We start from the raw sequence: 16,402 nt of genomic DNA, 5'->3' as shown, positions 1-16,402 counted from the left end.
TGGGACAATGCAGGGAAGTGTACAATCTGGGAGAGTACATGGTGTTGGAATATTTTATGCATGAAACCCTACCATAAACAGTTTTGTAAACTATGGTGCCTAAAATAAAATTTAAAAGAAAAAATTACAAACACCCATAAAACTATAACAGGTTCACTTTTAAATAAATGAAAATAATGATTAAAAACATAAATGGAGGGGCTGCCGATATCATAGTGGGTAGGGCGTTTGCCTTGCACGCCGCTGACCCGGGTTCGATTCCCAGCATCGGGTTCAATTCCCAGCGTTGGGCTCGATTCCCAGCATCCCATTTGGTTCCCTGAGCATCACCTGGGGTAATTCCTGAGTGCAGAACCAGGAGTAAACCCTGTGCTTCACCAGGTGTGACCCAAAAAGCAAAAAACAAACAAATAAACCAAAAAAAAAACCCATAAATGGAAAGCAAAAAATAAAAAAGAATGTCCAAGGGAAGTTTATTAAACAGAAAGGACATCTAAAGAATAGGAAAGGAAGAATAAGAGTATATTCAATGTGATATTCTTCTTATGATTTTATAAATTATGTTTAATGAATGAAACAAAAATCATAGCAATATCTGATTTTCAAGATAATATTTTTAAGGGGGTATTAGAAAGGAACCTCACTGTAAGTCTCATTTTACTTACAGTGGTAAAATGTTGATACCAGAAGATTATAAGTCATATGTGTACAGCTTAATACCCAGAGAATTACTTTGAGAATGATCCATGGCTACACTAAAAACAACAACAAAAAACTACAAGGGACAGGACCAGAATGGTAGTACAGCAAGAAGGGCATTTACTTTGTATACAGCAACCCAGGTTTGATCCCCGGCATTCCATATGGTCCCCCAAGCACTGTCAGGAGTAATTCCTGAGTGCAGAACTAGGAGTAACTCCGTGCATCGCCGGGTGTGACCCTCCCCAAAAAAAAGCAAAGTGCTGGAGTGCACCCTTATGCCATGGTTGCATTCCTGGCAACACATGGCCCCTGAGCATTGCTAGGTGTGAACCAAAGGAAGAAAGAAAATATTAATAGCTATTTAAAACATAGATATGTCAACAGCTATATTTTAATAATGCTCATGAATAATTTTAACACAATAAAATATTTAAAATATTGAAATTTATAAGAAATGATAATTACTAAATATTTTAAAAGAAAGTATATATACATGTGTGCATAGCTATATACGTATACCATACTTTTATCCTGTACAAAAACAATTGTTTTTTATTTTTAGGCCACACCTGGTGATGCTCAGAATGTTACTCCTGGCTCTGCACTTAGGGATCACTCCTGGCAGTGCTCAGGGGACCACATGAGATGCTGGGAATTAAACACAGTTGGCCGGATGCAAAGTATCTCTCTCTATGATATAGCATGTCAGCTGGCCTATCTGGAGATATGCTTACTTACTATGCTCTCTTTCCAGCCCCATAATTCTTAAAGAAATACCTAAAAAGAATGTGGCCAAGGGGCTAGATAGCTCAGATGTTGAAGCAGATACCTAGTGTGTGCAAGCTCCCAAGTTCCACTGCTGGCACTGCATGCCCAAACACTGCTGGGACCCTAAGCACTGCTGTAGGATGCCCCCATAAAATGCTACCAAAGGAGCGAGGGAGAAGCCTCAAAGGATGAGCACATGCTTTGCATGCAGGAGGCCTGGGTTTAATATACACAGTCCCCAAAGCACAGAGCCAGGAGTAACCCCTAAGAACTGCCAGGTGTGGCCCCAAAAACCAAAAGAAACCCAAAAAACAAAAAATACCTATCAAAGAATAACAGGAATCTCATTTATCTTCATTATACTTTCCTGTCTTTATAAAGATGATCTATCATAAGAATAAATAGCTTTTAAAATTATTTTTTTAAAAAAACATTCTTTTTCAATTAAAACACTGCCTGAGAGGAGAAACTAATGTTTATCATTGGTAACTATCATTAACATGGATCTTTCTGGTAAGTTGGTTATTGACCTCTTCCTTGCTCCCCAGAGGTCCAGAGGCATGGGGCAGAAGGGTAGAAGACCCAGTAAATGTCTTCTTTATAAGCTTTGGGCATGGGACCCAGGGATTTCAAAGAGAAGGCTTGGTTTAAACCAAAATCAAAGTTTACCTGTATTTAATTACAGAATTTTTAAGCCTTGTAACATATTTTTTATGTTAGTTTCCTTCTAATAGTTTTGGAAAACTTTTCCTGGGTACCTCATATGTTTAATTTAGATAATTTTGAAGCTATATTTGGTGACTTTAATTTTAAAACCTACCCCTCCTCCTAGCCACTCTCTTTGGGCTCTGATATTGAAGATACTTTGGAAAGGCACTGGGGTTTGCTTAGTGCCTATGGCAATCAGAAATGTGTTTACCAAGGAATAGTAAGCTCTAAAAGGCATAGCACGCCAGTTGGCGTTTCCAGAGGGAGCCAACTCTTCTCTGTTGCTGCCTGGACATTTCTCCTTTCCAGAACTTAATCTCTCGGGTCAGATTCCAAGTTGAATCTCAAAGCAATGGTCCAACCAATTATACTGATCCTAACTGACTTGATTCTGCAATATGGTTTGTAAACATTTTTTGCCTCTTAGCTATGTCTTCATGTCTTAAGTTGATACAATGACTCTGGTTCTGAAGTTTCAGTTTTTCTGTGTAAAGAGTAGTACAGTAGATAAATGATGAATGTTATTCATAAGACAGAAAAATAGAAGTATTGGTTGATAACCAATTTAGGAAACTCATTCCTTCTAACCCAGTATGGTATATTGATGATCAATTTTTCAAAGTATTTTTGCAAAACAAAGTCTGCATTCATCAGCAGAACTTCGCAGTATCTGATCCCAATTGTCTTTGAGCCACAGTCATCCAATTTGATGCTATCCATCTATTACTGAATTCTATTTTCCCTTTGTACCATGCATCGTCTGCATTTTGGAGCTTTCTCTTTTCCCATCTTGGCTTTCAGAATCCAGCTCATCAAATGTGACTCCTGCCACCAGCCTTCTCTGGTTTTCCTCGTTGTTACCAGTTTGTTTTTCTGACATCCCAATCCTGCTTTAAGATGTTTCTAGTAGCATTTACATTACACATTACATCATGAAGCTTGGATGCTTGTGTTAACATGGCTTCTTCTCTCCTGGATTATAAACTTTTTTTTCTTTTTGGGTCACTCCCAGTGATGCACAGGGGTTACTCATGGCTCTGTATTCAGGAATTACTCCTGGCGGTGCTCAGGGGACCATTTGGGATGCTGGGGATTGAACCCGGGTCGGCCACGTGCAAGGCAAATGCCCTGCCTGCTGTGCTATAGCTCCAGCCCCAATTATCAACTTTTTGAGGTATCATGGATTATATGTTTATCTTCACGTTCTCTGTGTCTTTAACTCTGAGTTTGCTAACAGTGATTGAGTCCATTTCCAGCCACTCTATATGTATTAACAAGTTTGTCATTAGAACCCAATGAAGGACACTGCCCCCTACCCACTGAAGGCACTTACCCCCACCTCTGGATTTTCATTTACAGAAAGCAAGACATAAAAATAAGTTTAATAATTCTGCCCAAAACTACAAACGAGGCCAGGTTGGTAGTTGAACCCAGTCAATTAAGAAGTCAAAACTGTGTTTTTTGGAGGTGGCTGTTTTCAAACCAGGTACTCACACATGACACATGTGCTCTATCATTGAGACACTTCCTTGATTTCAGAAATCAGGATGTCTAAGCATTAACTGATGATAGAAAATAATTTTTTTCATAGATGGTTTTTAAAAAATTTTTATTAGTGAGACACCATGAGGTACAGTTGTAGACTTACAAATTTTTATGCTTGGATTTCAATTATACAATGATCAAGTACCTATCCCTCCACCAGTGCCCATTTTCCACCACCACGGATCCCAGTATCCCTCCCAACCCCCATTCCCCCCAACCCCACCCTGCCTGTGTTGCAGGGCATTCATTCCCTTTTGTTCTCTCTCTCTTTTTGGGTGCTGTGGTTTGCAGAAGAGGCGTTGAGTGGCAATCATGTTCAGTCTATAGTCTACTTTCAGCATGCTTCTCCCATCCTGGGAGGATCCTCCCAACACCCTTTATTTGGTGCTCCCTTCTCGATGATAGAAAATATTTTATAAGTCCATGAACTTTAATAGCAGCTAGAATTTATTTGAACACCAGTCATGATGCAAAAAATGCATTACATGTTTATCATCTTAATCTTCAAAAAAGTCCCACAAGGCATTTGCTGCTATTATTCCACAAATGAAGAAACTGAGGTTCAGCGGATTTGGGGCTAAGCCACTTATACTAGGCAACACTATAGTGTATGTTTAATGTGTGTTTACAGATAAATGAGCGTAGGGATAAACAGCACTAGGGCAGGGGAGGGAAACACACTAACCTACACTGAGTGCTTGCCATTTTCCCCCTCAACATTTTACCACAAAAAGTTTCAAACCTACTATAGAGTGAAGGGGTAGAATTAGTTTAATACCAAGCAACCTCAAGGAAGACACAGATTTTTTTTCCGCTCATTTTTGGGAGGGGAATAGCTTTCCCAGAGCCTAGCTGCTCTTACCATTGACACAGAGTTCTCTCCTAACTCAAGGAATCTGGAGAACAGAATCCCTACCCATTTGATGCCCGAGGAATATATTTAGAGTTTTTAAGAAAGTTTTTCAACCTGAATCTGTGGCTACCCAACTTTGCAATAATTAGGGTTTTTACTCCAAACTAGTGCGGCAAAACCTTCCTTGGACAAAGATACAGTTTATTCTATCCTATGAACCTTCCTACATTCCATTCAGGAAGAAGACTCTCTCGTCCCTTTGCAACAGGTTTTGTTCAAGCATGCTATAAATCCCTAGCTTTTAAGATTTTTCTGTTACTAAGTATTTAACTTGGCTGCTTCCTAATGACTAAGGAGGAACTTTTATCAACATATGCTTCCAAAGGACTGCTTAGCTGTGGTTACCTCCTTATGGCTATGCAAGAACTTTCAAGCCACTTTAGCGTTAACTCTTCAGAGAAGAGAGAGTATTTCAAGAGAATTCCAGTAAATCTAAGATAAGCAATATCTTTGGACCATGATTCTTAAAGAGAAGCATCTTACACTGACTAATTTTCTTCCCAGTTGGCCTCATAAAATTTTCTGAAAAATCTCATTAAATAGCTTTTAATATAATATTGCATCCTTTAGAAAGGTCTATGTAATTCAATGTATCAGGAAACAAGTCTAGAAGGAATACTGTGGAAGGTCATTAACATTTACCCACTCAAACAACTTAACTTTAAGCTTTCTTTTCCACATTCATGTCAGTTTCTAACCAGAACAAAATAGTTTAATTCCTAACAGTCACTGTCACTGTTCTCCCATTGTTCATCGATTTGCTCGAGTGGGCCCAGTAATGTCTCCATTTTGAGACTTGTTACTGTCTTTGGCATACTGAATACGTCAGGGGTAGCTTGCCAGGCTTTGCCATGCGGGCAAGATACTCTCGCTAGCTTGCCAGGCTCTCCAAGAGGGGCGGAGGAATCAAACCCCGCTCGGTCGGGCTGGCTGCACGCAAGGCAAACACCCTACCCCTGTGCTTTCACTCCAGCCCAGTATTCTACTTTTTTAAAAATTTGAGCTATCGGGGGCTGGAGCAATAGCATAGCAGGTAGGGCATTTGCCTTGCACTTGGCCAACCCGAGTTCAATTCCTAGCATCCCATATGCACCCCCTCCCCTTCCCGTCCAGCACTGCCAGGAGTAATTCCTGAGTGCACAGCCAGGAGTAACCCCTGTGCATTGCCAGGTATGACCCAAAAAGCTGGAAAAAAAAGAAATATCCAGAAAATAGAAATGTTGTAATTTTCCAAAGACTTTTTTACTTTGAGCTAATTTTAGATTTACAGAAAAATACAAAAGCAGAGAAGTTTCAACCATGTATCCCTGGTTCAGTTTTCTCTGACATCAACATCTTATATAACAACAATACAGAACCAGACATTTGCACTTAAACAACTATTAACTAAACACAAGATCTTTCTCAAATTGTACATGTGCTCTACTAGTTTTTGCTATCCCAAAAGTCTGTCCAGTATTCCCATTATGCTTAGTCATCATTCCTTGTATCCCACAGCCTATGACAGTTTCTTTACACTCTGCTTTACACTCATGTACTTAACACATAGTGTGTGTGTGGGTGGGGGGGGATTGGGGCCACATTCAGTGGTGCTCAGGAGTTACTCCTGGCTGTGTGTTCAGGGATCATTCCTGGGATGTTCAAGAGACAATATGAGGTGCCAGGGATTGAATTCAAGTAGGCTGTGTGATAGGCAAATGCCCTTAAAAACTATATTGCTCTGGCACTGTATTTAACACATTTTAAGAATATCAATCAGTTATCTTATTGGGCATTTCTTTATTTGGGTTTTTTCTGATGTTTTCTCTTAATTACACTATCATAGTAATTTTTACATTTTTTAAAGAGAAAACAGCAAGTACTTCAGGAGCCTTTACCTCCTATTTTATTTATTTATTTATTTATTTATTTGCTTTTTGGGTCACACCCGGCGATGCTCAGGGCTTACTCCTGGCTCATGCACTCAGGAATTACTCCTGGTGGTCTCAGGGGACCATATGGGATGCTAGGAATCAAACCTGGGTCGGCCATGTTGGCTGTGTGCAAGGCAAATGCCCTACCTGCTGTGCTATCACTCCAGCCCCTACCTCCTATTTTAACCTTTAACCCCAAAAGATTTATCCAAGTCAGAATTACTTATTACTTTTTAAAAAAAGTCATATAACTATATTGTCTATGTCTTTTTTTTTCTAAAGAAAATTTCAATTGTTCTTTTTGATTAAAAATTCATTTCAACTATGTTGGTCTTGGAGTTAGTTTATATAGATACAAACTACCTTCATTTTTCTCCTTCCATTATGATTTTTCTAGCTTTTATTCACTTTCACTTTCAGAGACTGTTTCTTTACCTACACCTATTAAATATCAGAGTATAAGTTTTTTGCCTCAGGTTCTTTTTTTTTTTTAAGGTGTCCTAAGTCAACATGTTCTTTTAGACTTAGTCTGGAAAAATAAAGTAAGGCTTTCAGTGAAAAATAAAAGTGACACACAGCTAGAACAATGAAAAAATTATTCATATTACTTTATTTTATTTTATTTGCTTTACTTTTGTTTTTGTGCCACACACAGCAGTGATCAGAGCTTACTCCTGGTTCTGTGCTCAGGGATGACTCCAGGCAGGGCTTGGGAAACCATATGGAGTGCCAGGAATCGAAGCAGGCTGACTGCGTATAAGGTAAGTGTCCTTATCCACTGTGTTATTGCTCTGTCCCCTCATTTTATTTTAACACAAGCAGTACTCTTGGTTTTATACAGTTAATCACATTTTAATTTTAATATTAATATTTTATTAGGGATGTTAATATCTATCAATATTAATGCATTCCATTATATTCTCTGCTCAACTGTGTCTCCTTAATGCCTTCAATAGGTTGATAAATTCATGTCCTATTAATACCTATATACAGATATAGATGTTATACGGTCATTTCTCTTAATTTTGGCTACTTAAAATGCTTTATATAAGTCACTGGATTATAGATGAGATAATAACCTATGTCAATATTGTGTTGAAATGACTGCATTATTTTGTTTTGCTTTAGCTAAAAATTTTGGGGGACACACCCAGCAGTACCCAGGGCTTACTCCTGGCTTTATGCTCAGGGATCACTTCTGGCAAGCATGAAGGAATGCATGGGATGCCAGAGATCGACCCTGGGTCAGTGGCATGTATGGCAAATGTCCTACCCATTGTACTACCACTCAACCTAAAAGGTTATAATTTTTCTAGCAAAATTACCACAGAAACGTTGTGTTCTTCCTCCAAGCATCACATCATGATTTTATTATGTCTTATTACTAGTGAGTTTGACCTTAGTCATTTGATTAAGTGGTTTCTCCACTGTGGACATCTTTTCTTTAGACACAGCAAACATCTTGAATGAGTTTGAGATGCGCAAAATCTGCAAGGGTTTCTTAAAAAACTACTGGTAGTTTCTTTATTCTCAAGCCTACTCATTTTTCCTTAAAAACTTTGAGACTGACACAAAAGAATCTCAGAACCAAGCAGTTTATCTCAGAACCAAGCAGTTTACTGCAGAGATGCCTCCAGACTTTGCAATAGATCGATTTCTCTGGGCTACTCCAGACAGGAGCAGGTTCTGTCCCTCTGCCTGCCCCTTAGGAATCCTGCCAGCTGCCATCTTCCAGAACCCAGTGAAAAGCCTAGGAGCAGTAACGGCAAACACCAGGCCTCATGGGATGGGGGAGGAGCTGATCCCTCTCCTCCCCACCCTGATGGGACTCTGACATGATGCCCACTAATTGCTTCCAGCTACTACTTAAGCCCCTTAAGGGCCGTGATCCAGAGAAACACAAAAGAATCTCAGAATAGAGTAGCTCACTGCAGAGATCTCTCCAGACCCTAATTAATAAAATTTTAGAATTTCAGGAGCACAAGGCCACTCTTGTGGCCACGCAATATCATATGCTATTCATAACACGCAATACAAAACAAAATTGTCTAGCACTGCCTTTTAGGCAGGTTTGAGTGGTAGTAGGAAAATTCCAAATGATAGTAGTGGGACTGGTGTTAAAATATTGAATGTAATCAAAGTAGAGAGAGAGTATTGTGGAAATTGTCTACCACACAGGCAGGGGAAGGGTTGGAATGGGCGGGGGTGGGGGGGCAAATACTGAGGACTTTGGTGATGGAAAATGTGCACTGGTGAAGGGATGGGTGTTTGATCATTGTATGGCCAAAACTCAAACATGAAAGTTTTGTATCTGTACCTCATGGTGATTCAATAAAAAACAAAACAAACTAATAAAACCTTTGAGACTAGTATATATGATTTCCCCTTACTATTCTGTCATGCAAGCACTCTACCTTTTTTTTTTTAATTTTTATTAGTGAAACACCATGAGGTACAGTTGTAGACTTACAAATTTTTGTGCTTGGATTTCAATTATACAATGATCAAATACCCATCCCTCCACCAGTGCCCATTCTCCACCACCACAGGTCCCAGTATTCCTCCCACACCCCAAACCCCCATCCCACACTGCCTCTGTGGCAGGGCATTCCCTTTTGTTCTCTCTCTCCTTTTGGGTGTTGTGGTTTGCAAAAGAAGCATTGAGTGGCAATCATGTTTGGTCTATAGTCTACTTTCACCAAGCACTCTACATTTTTATTAGTTCAGTATAATTTTTAGTCTATAAAAACAACATTACTTCATTATAAAAAAATCACCATGGAACAATTCATAACTACACCATTAGAGATTGGTATTTGTTATAAACTGAATGTTTATGCCTCTCACCTTCCAAAAAAATCACGTCAAGGAGACTGGAGCAATGCTATACAGGGTAGGGCATTTGCCTTGCACACGTCAACTCGGGTTCAATTCCTGGCATCCCACATGGTCCCCTGAGCACTGCCAGGAGTAATCTCTGATTATAGAGTCAGGAGTAATCCCTGAGCATTATCAGGTGTGGTGTTTCTAGAACTGACACCTCACTTGCATGCTACTCTTGGGTGTGTTTGTCAGCTCTTCAATCATAAAGGTTAAGGCAGGTGCACAACTCCTTTATCTTTGTGTCACTTGCACTTCGCTCACACTCTGGCTCAGAGTGAGGCCTTAGCAGTGGTTAACTGAATGAATCTAGAACAGCAAAATAATGACTAATCCAGCTGAAGCCCAGAATAATTAGTACAACTCAGAGAACAATTGTAAATGTGAAAGGAAAAAAATAATGGGTAAGTAAGCAATAGGAAAAGAGGGATACCAAAACAGAGAGAAACTGCATCTCGTTATATGGAAAGAAAGTTCCTGCTTTTGCTTTGATGATAATAAGTAGAGAAACAAATATTTTTAGCACTATCAATAAAAAAGTTCACCTTTAAAATTTGCTTAAAAGGTAAAAGGAAATAACATTCTATAAAACAGAAAGTTCAACAGAAGAGTCAACAAGAAATATAAAAATTAAGAAACAAACACTATATAGAAGAACAAATGTAAAAACAACCATAAATTAAAAAACAAAAATTAACGTGTTAGAATTTTCAAGATTAGTTGAACAGAAAACAAAATTCAACAATATTCTACCTGCAAGAGGTAAACTCTGAAGTAATGGCAGTGATGTTAGAAAACATAACCAAATCATGACATAAATCTATAGATTATGGGATAAAAAAATTATATAGGATGAGTACTGCTGTAGGTTCTACCAAAAACACTAAAATAAAAATTCAGCATATGGGGCTGGAGCGATAGCACAGCGGGTAGGGCGTTTCTCTTGCATGCAGCCGACCCTGGTTTGATCCCCAGCATCCCATATGGTCCCCTGAGCACCGCCAGGAGTGATTCCTGAGTGCATGAGCCAGGAGTAACCCCTGAGCATCGCTGGGTGAAATGCAAAATAAAAAATAAAAAATAATTCACATACAATTAGTAATAATTATAAACAATCTAGAAGCATTTAAAGTTAAGAGAGTTAGGTATTTTGAAAGCAAAACCCAAAAGCATTGGAAAGAGCTGCAAGAATTTAGCAGGAGCTATCTACGAGAGGGGAACTGATGACCTGAGAAACAGGAGCAAGTTAAAAACTGACTTTCCACTACATCCTTTTTTAAAAAAAAATTTTAAATTTATTTTTGGGAGAACACCCAGTGGTGGTTGGGACCATATGTAGTGCCAGCGATCAAATCTGGGTTGGCTACATGCAAGGCAGGTTCCTTATCCCCTGTACTATGTCTCCAGCCATCCTTTAATTGCATCTCTCTGTACTTCTTTGTTTTGTTTTGTTGGGGGACATTTCCGGCAGTCTTCAGGAGTTACTCTTAACTCTACACTCAAGAATCACTCCTGGAAGTGCTTGGGGGACAATATAGGGCGCCAAAGACTGAACCCGGAATGGCCCTGTGCAAGGCAAACACCCTAGCCGCTGTGTTATCACTCCATTCCCTATGTACTTCTGAAGTTTCTATATTTCACTTAAGGTTTCTGTAAAGACTAAAAGTGATACACTAATAAATTTAATTACAAGAAAAGAAATGCACAAAATTGTAACAAATAGAATATAAAGCTAAATAGTAAGAAATATGGGGATACTATGAATGTGTTAATAAACTTGGATAAAACTAGACAATTTGGGGCTGAAGAGAGAGTACAGCAGGTAGGGTTTGTGTGGGTACAGCAGGCAGAACCCCTGAGCACAGCACCAAGTAGTAGACCTAAACACCACAGGATGTGGCCCCAAAACAAAAGGGCAAATGTGTATATAAAGACTTAGGGATTATAAAGTTTTGGTTTTTGATAAACCAAGAAGCTTGTTAAAATTCAAAAACATATTGGGCTGGAGCGATAGCACAGCGGGTAGGGCGTCTGCCTTGCACGCAGCCAACATGGCCGACCCGAGTTCGATTCCTCCGCCCCTCTCGGAGAGCCCGGCAAGCTACCGAGAGTATTCGATATGCCAGACACAGTAACAACAAAGTCTCCAATGGAGACGTTACTGGGCCCGCTCGAGCAAATCGACGATCAACGGGAGGGCCTTTACCTTTACCTTTTACTCTACCCAGAAAACATACCTTTTCGTTAGTTCATTGTTTCCTCCAGTTTCTCTCTTCTCTTCATGCAGCCCTGTGTGCATCTTTAAAGGCTCACTTATTGCTTTTGGAGATACAATTCAATCCTATAAAAGCAGAAGAATATGACTTTTATGGGAAAAGAAATAAAGGATATTCTAGGAAGCTAAGTAATTCAATCATCAATTTCCTAATTTTCACTGGAACTACACACAAGCAGAAAACTGAGAAGTTGATAACAATAAAGTCATTAAAATTTAAACTAGTAATTTTACATTAAAAGTGCTAGTAGACACTGGAAATATAAATATAAATAAGGCAAACTCAGTCACTCTGGTAATAAATCAGAACAAAGGCTGTGCAATAATACAGGGGTTAAGGCATATGCTTTGCATGTGGCCAACCCCCACCCCCACCCCCGGTTTGATTCCTGGCACCATATAATGCCCTGAGCATCTTGGGTGCTGTCCCGGAGGTACCCACCACCTCCAGAGTGGCCAGGCAATGCCCACCACCACAAGGTTCAGGCAGCACCACACCCTCAGGCCCCACAATGAAGAGTCAGTCTGGTTAGCTAAGAATAGGAGGCAAGGGCCCCCTTAAAAAAAAAAATCAGAGGGCTGGAGAGATAGCACAGCGGGTAGGGCATTTGCCTTGCACCAGTCAACCGGGGTTCAATTCCCAGTATCCCATATGGTCCCCTGAGCACCACCAGGAATAACCCCTGTGCATCGCCAGGTGTGACCCAAGAAGCAAAAAAAAAAAATCAGAGCACTCATATGCTGCCTGAGCCCATGTGCTGCTTGCGCCCACGTGGCCAAGCACATGTGTCGCCCACATCTTCCCTCTTGAGATGTGTACTTTCATGCTTTCCTGTCTAATGCTGGGATATGTATAGGGGCTCTCTCTGCCCAGGTTCTCTCTTGAGCAGGATACTCTCTACTCTCCCACTTTCTCTTCCTCCTTCCCTTTAAAACCTCCAAATAAAATGTTTTACTTCAAAAAATCAGAACAAGATGATTAAAATATGCAAAAAAAAAAAAAAGGAAGGGGGGAAGGGAGGTTGAGAGATAATATAGCAGGCAGGTAGCCTGTCTTGCATACAACTGACCCATACTTGATTCCTGGCGTTCCACGTGGTCCCACCAAGCCTGCCACGAGTGACATGAATGCAAAGCCAGGAGTAACCCCTGGCTGAGCAACATGGGGTGTGGGTCTAACAAAGCAAAACCAAATAATAATCTGCAAAACAAAAAAAAAAAAACATGCCTCCCAAGCAGTGTGTGAGAGCTTAGAAGCCACTCCTAGAGGCTCTCAGTCGTACTGTGTAAGCCTGAAGGTTCAGTGCAGGGGCCCTGTGATGCTGAGCCACTAGGGCTGCCCCCTGAGGCACCAGAGATCATGCAGTACTGAGGATGAACTCAGGACCTTGAACATTTGGCAAGTGCTATAGCCCTTTGGCTCTCCTCAGAACCCTAAATTCTGCAGAAAACTTTTTACACTTTTCCACAGATAAGTATAACAGAAATAACAAAAATAACTGATGTGTGTGTGTGGTCTTACAACTTCAAGGATGCAAACCTTTAATGCTGTGCTATTGTTTGACATTCTTCTGTTCAAGGACCTGAGGTTTACCTGGCATTGACTCTAGAAGTACAAACAAAAGTCTAAATTAAGAACTGGATTCTGAAAGGTAAAGTGACATGCATGATACCTCTTCAGTAAAAGTACTGCAAACCACAATGCCTAAAAGGAAAAAAAGTATCTGCCATAGGTAGTGGGGTGGGGGGTTGGGGGGATAGAGAGAAACTGGCGACATGGGTGGAGGAAAGGGAATACTGGTGAAGAGATGGATGCTCAAATATTGTATGACTAAAACTCAAACATGAACAACTTTGTAACTTTGTATCTCACGGTGATTCAATAAATTAAAAAAATTTAAAAATTAAAAATGGTCTAGACTATAGAATTCCTGGTCAAGAAACCATGTTATCGTTAACATGACCATTACTCCTATGTTTGTCCCATTCTTCCCAAAGTCAATTATAAGTACACTTACTTCTGCATCAGTGAATGAAATAGTAACTCTGTTTCAACCAGTCACAAAAACAGCTTCACATAATTTTAAGATTACTTCAGCAACAACTAAGAAACCAATGCTTTTGTGTTCTTTTTTCAAAAAATTCTCTTTGGTTGCGATGCCATTGGCAGTAAAAATGCTGCATGTCAGAGGGTATCAGACCTTCTACCAGATATCACAAAAAATCTTCCTAACTTTATGGTAATAGGAGCTTGGTATTTATATTTACCTACAACTTCAGTTATAACATTTATTTCTGCTATAATTATCATATTCCCCCACCATTTTTGGGGGGAGCCCCACATCTAGAGGTGCTCAGAGGTGACCCCTGGTAGACTCAGAAGACCATATGGGATGCTGGGGATCAAGCCTGGGTTGGCTGCATGCAAGGCAAATGCACTGCCCATTGTACTATGGCTTCGGCTTCCAAATCCATCCATTTTCAGATGGCAAAATCCTCCCTCTTTAAAGCAAGCCACATATTCTTTTATTCTCTGGGTTAGAAATTGTAATATCAAAAGCTGTGAGTTCAATACCCCACAGGACAGTCAGCTTTGATTCACATCTACAAACTGTCAGCCTAGATGCCATATCTTGGGTCGGAAGAGGAACCAGGTGAGTGTATGTGAGACAAGAAGCTTAAATACACCTGGTGGAGAAACATTGTTTACACAGGGGCAAAGGCATTAGTTTCATTCATAAAGAAAAGCTTTAAAGCACTTCTATCTTCCTAAGAAATAAACTCTTTTTCAGTCTCAGATTTTCTGCTAGAATCCAGCCTAGAAACTCTCACTTGAGAAACAAGACAGGTGTACAATAAAATAGAATACTGAGGGACTGAGGATAGTACCGCGGGTAGGGAGCCTACCTTACACACTGATGATCCCGGACACCCCATATGGTCCCCTGAGCTCTGCCAAGTGCAGAGTCAGAAGTCCTGAGATCAGCTGGATGTGCACCTGCCCCTCACACCCCAACAACCCCAGTGCCAAAAAAGAAAAAAAAAAGAAAAGAAAAAGAAAGAATAAAAAATTGAGGTTTTTAGTTTTTGAATAAAGTCTGCCTGATTAAAAGCAGAACTTTCTTGACAATTCCACTAACAAAAGGCACTTGTGATGTTTTTAGTCACAGAAATCTCTAGTAGTGCAACATAGCAAACCATGAGGAAAATCTTACTTCAATTTAACATATGTATATATATTTAGATTCCTTAAAATTTTCTTTAGTTTTCAGAAAACCAAAGTCTGCTCCATTTTCAAATACCATGAAGTAGCTTTCAAAAGGCTTTTTCAAAGTAAATGAGAAACCAACCATTATCAATCCAGATCACATTTTTAAAACAATCCGAAGATGGGGGGAGTGCCAGTATGGTGGGTAGGGCATTTGCCTTGCACATGGCTGACCCAGATTCAAACTGGCATCCCAAACAGTCCCCCCGGAGCACTGCCAGGAATGATTCTTGAGTGCAGAGCCAGGAAAAACCCTTGAGCACTGCCAGGTGTGGCCCCAAAGCAAAAACAAACAAACAAAGAAACAACCCAGAGCCCATACAAGGTAGATATTTTACCTGACTTAACAAATAAAAATGTTTATATACTATATACCATATTCCTTCATCATTATTTTAGATTAAACCGATTTGGGATTTTCTGTCTTCTAGTTTTCCTTCCCAAAGCCGAACGAACTTTACCAATGTACTACTGATATAAAGTACATGAATTCCAATAGTCACAAGGTAACTATGACAGCAAAGTCACGGTTATTTATGAGATCACAAAAACTATATGATGTAATTTTTAAAATTTAGGTAAAATTCACAGAATAAAAAATGTACCATTTAAGGTGTACCAATTCAGTGGTATAGTCATTACAACATTGTACGATTATTTACTTCTACTGAGTTCCAAAACATTTTCCTTACCCATCCACCTGAAACCTTGTACCTATTAAATAGTCACTATTAATCCTCTTATTCCAGCTCCTGGAAACCACCATGCCAGTTTGGATTTACCTATTCTGGATATTTCATATAAATGCAATCACACAATATGTCATCTTTAGTGTTTGCCTTCTTTAAACTTAACGTTTCAAAAATTATCCATTGTATTATCATTTTGTTTATTCATTCAACCACTCATTCAACCCATGGAGATGTGGGTTGTTTTCATTTTTTGCCTTACACTGAATAGTGCTTCTGAAAAACATTTGTGTGCAAGTATTTGTTTGAGCATCTCTCTCATCTATTTTGGGTATATACCTAAAAGGGGAATTCCCAGGCCATACAATAATTCTACACCTAATTTTTTGGGAGGAATTGCCAAACTATTTTCCATAGTGATAATACCATTTTACATTCCCACCAGGACGCCTAAAGGTATTCAATTACTCACACACCCTCACAAAATGCTTGTTTTGTCTTTCTTTTTTTCCTGGAGAGTAAGTGATTTGGGGGGGGGGGGGACCCGAGGAGAAGGCTTCTCAGCAAAATTTGGGGACCAGGAGTTATTTCTAGTGGTATTTATCCTGGTTCTGTGCTTAGACCCAAGTATGCAGAGATGCTTAATCAGGACAGATCTAGGGATGTTTGCCAGTGATACTCCCACAGGCAAAGCACTCATTCCAGCTCTTTGAGTTATATTCCAAGTCTGACAAAAATTTC

At 39.7% G+C, this 16,402-nt stretch overlaps 1 protein-coding gene across 2 annotated transcripts in view; it reads right to left on the bottom strand.

The window, feature by feature from the left end:
• Positions 1 to 16,402, bottom strand: part of ZHX3 (zinc fingers and homeoboxes 3) — a 117,434-nt gene that overhangs the window by 59,223 nt on the left and 41,809 nt on the right. For both annotated transcript variants that reach the window (XM_056121768.1, XM_056121767.1), the window contains exon 2: positions 11,667 to 11,770. The gene's annotated coding sequence lies outside the window, so the exon portion shown is untranslated. The remainder of the gene's footprint in view (positions 1 to 11,666; positions 11,771 to 16,402) is intronic.

Source organism: Sorex fumeus, unplaced genomic scaffold (genome assembly GCF_029834395.1).
Source record: "Sorex fumeus unplaced genomic scaffold, SorFum_2.1 ptg000044l, whole genome shotgun sequence".
Classification (NCBI taxonomy): domain Eukaryota; kingdom Metazoa; phylum Chordata; class Mammalia; order Eulipotyphla; family Soricidae; genus Sorex; species Sorex fumeus.
The sequence above is the reverse complement of the archived record's forward strand: the minus strand, read 5'-3'. Positions and strand labels throughout refer to the sequence as shown.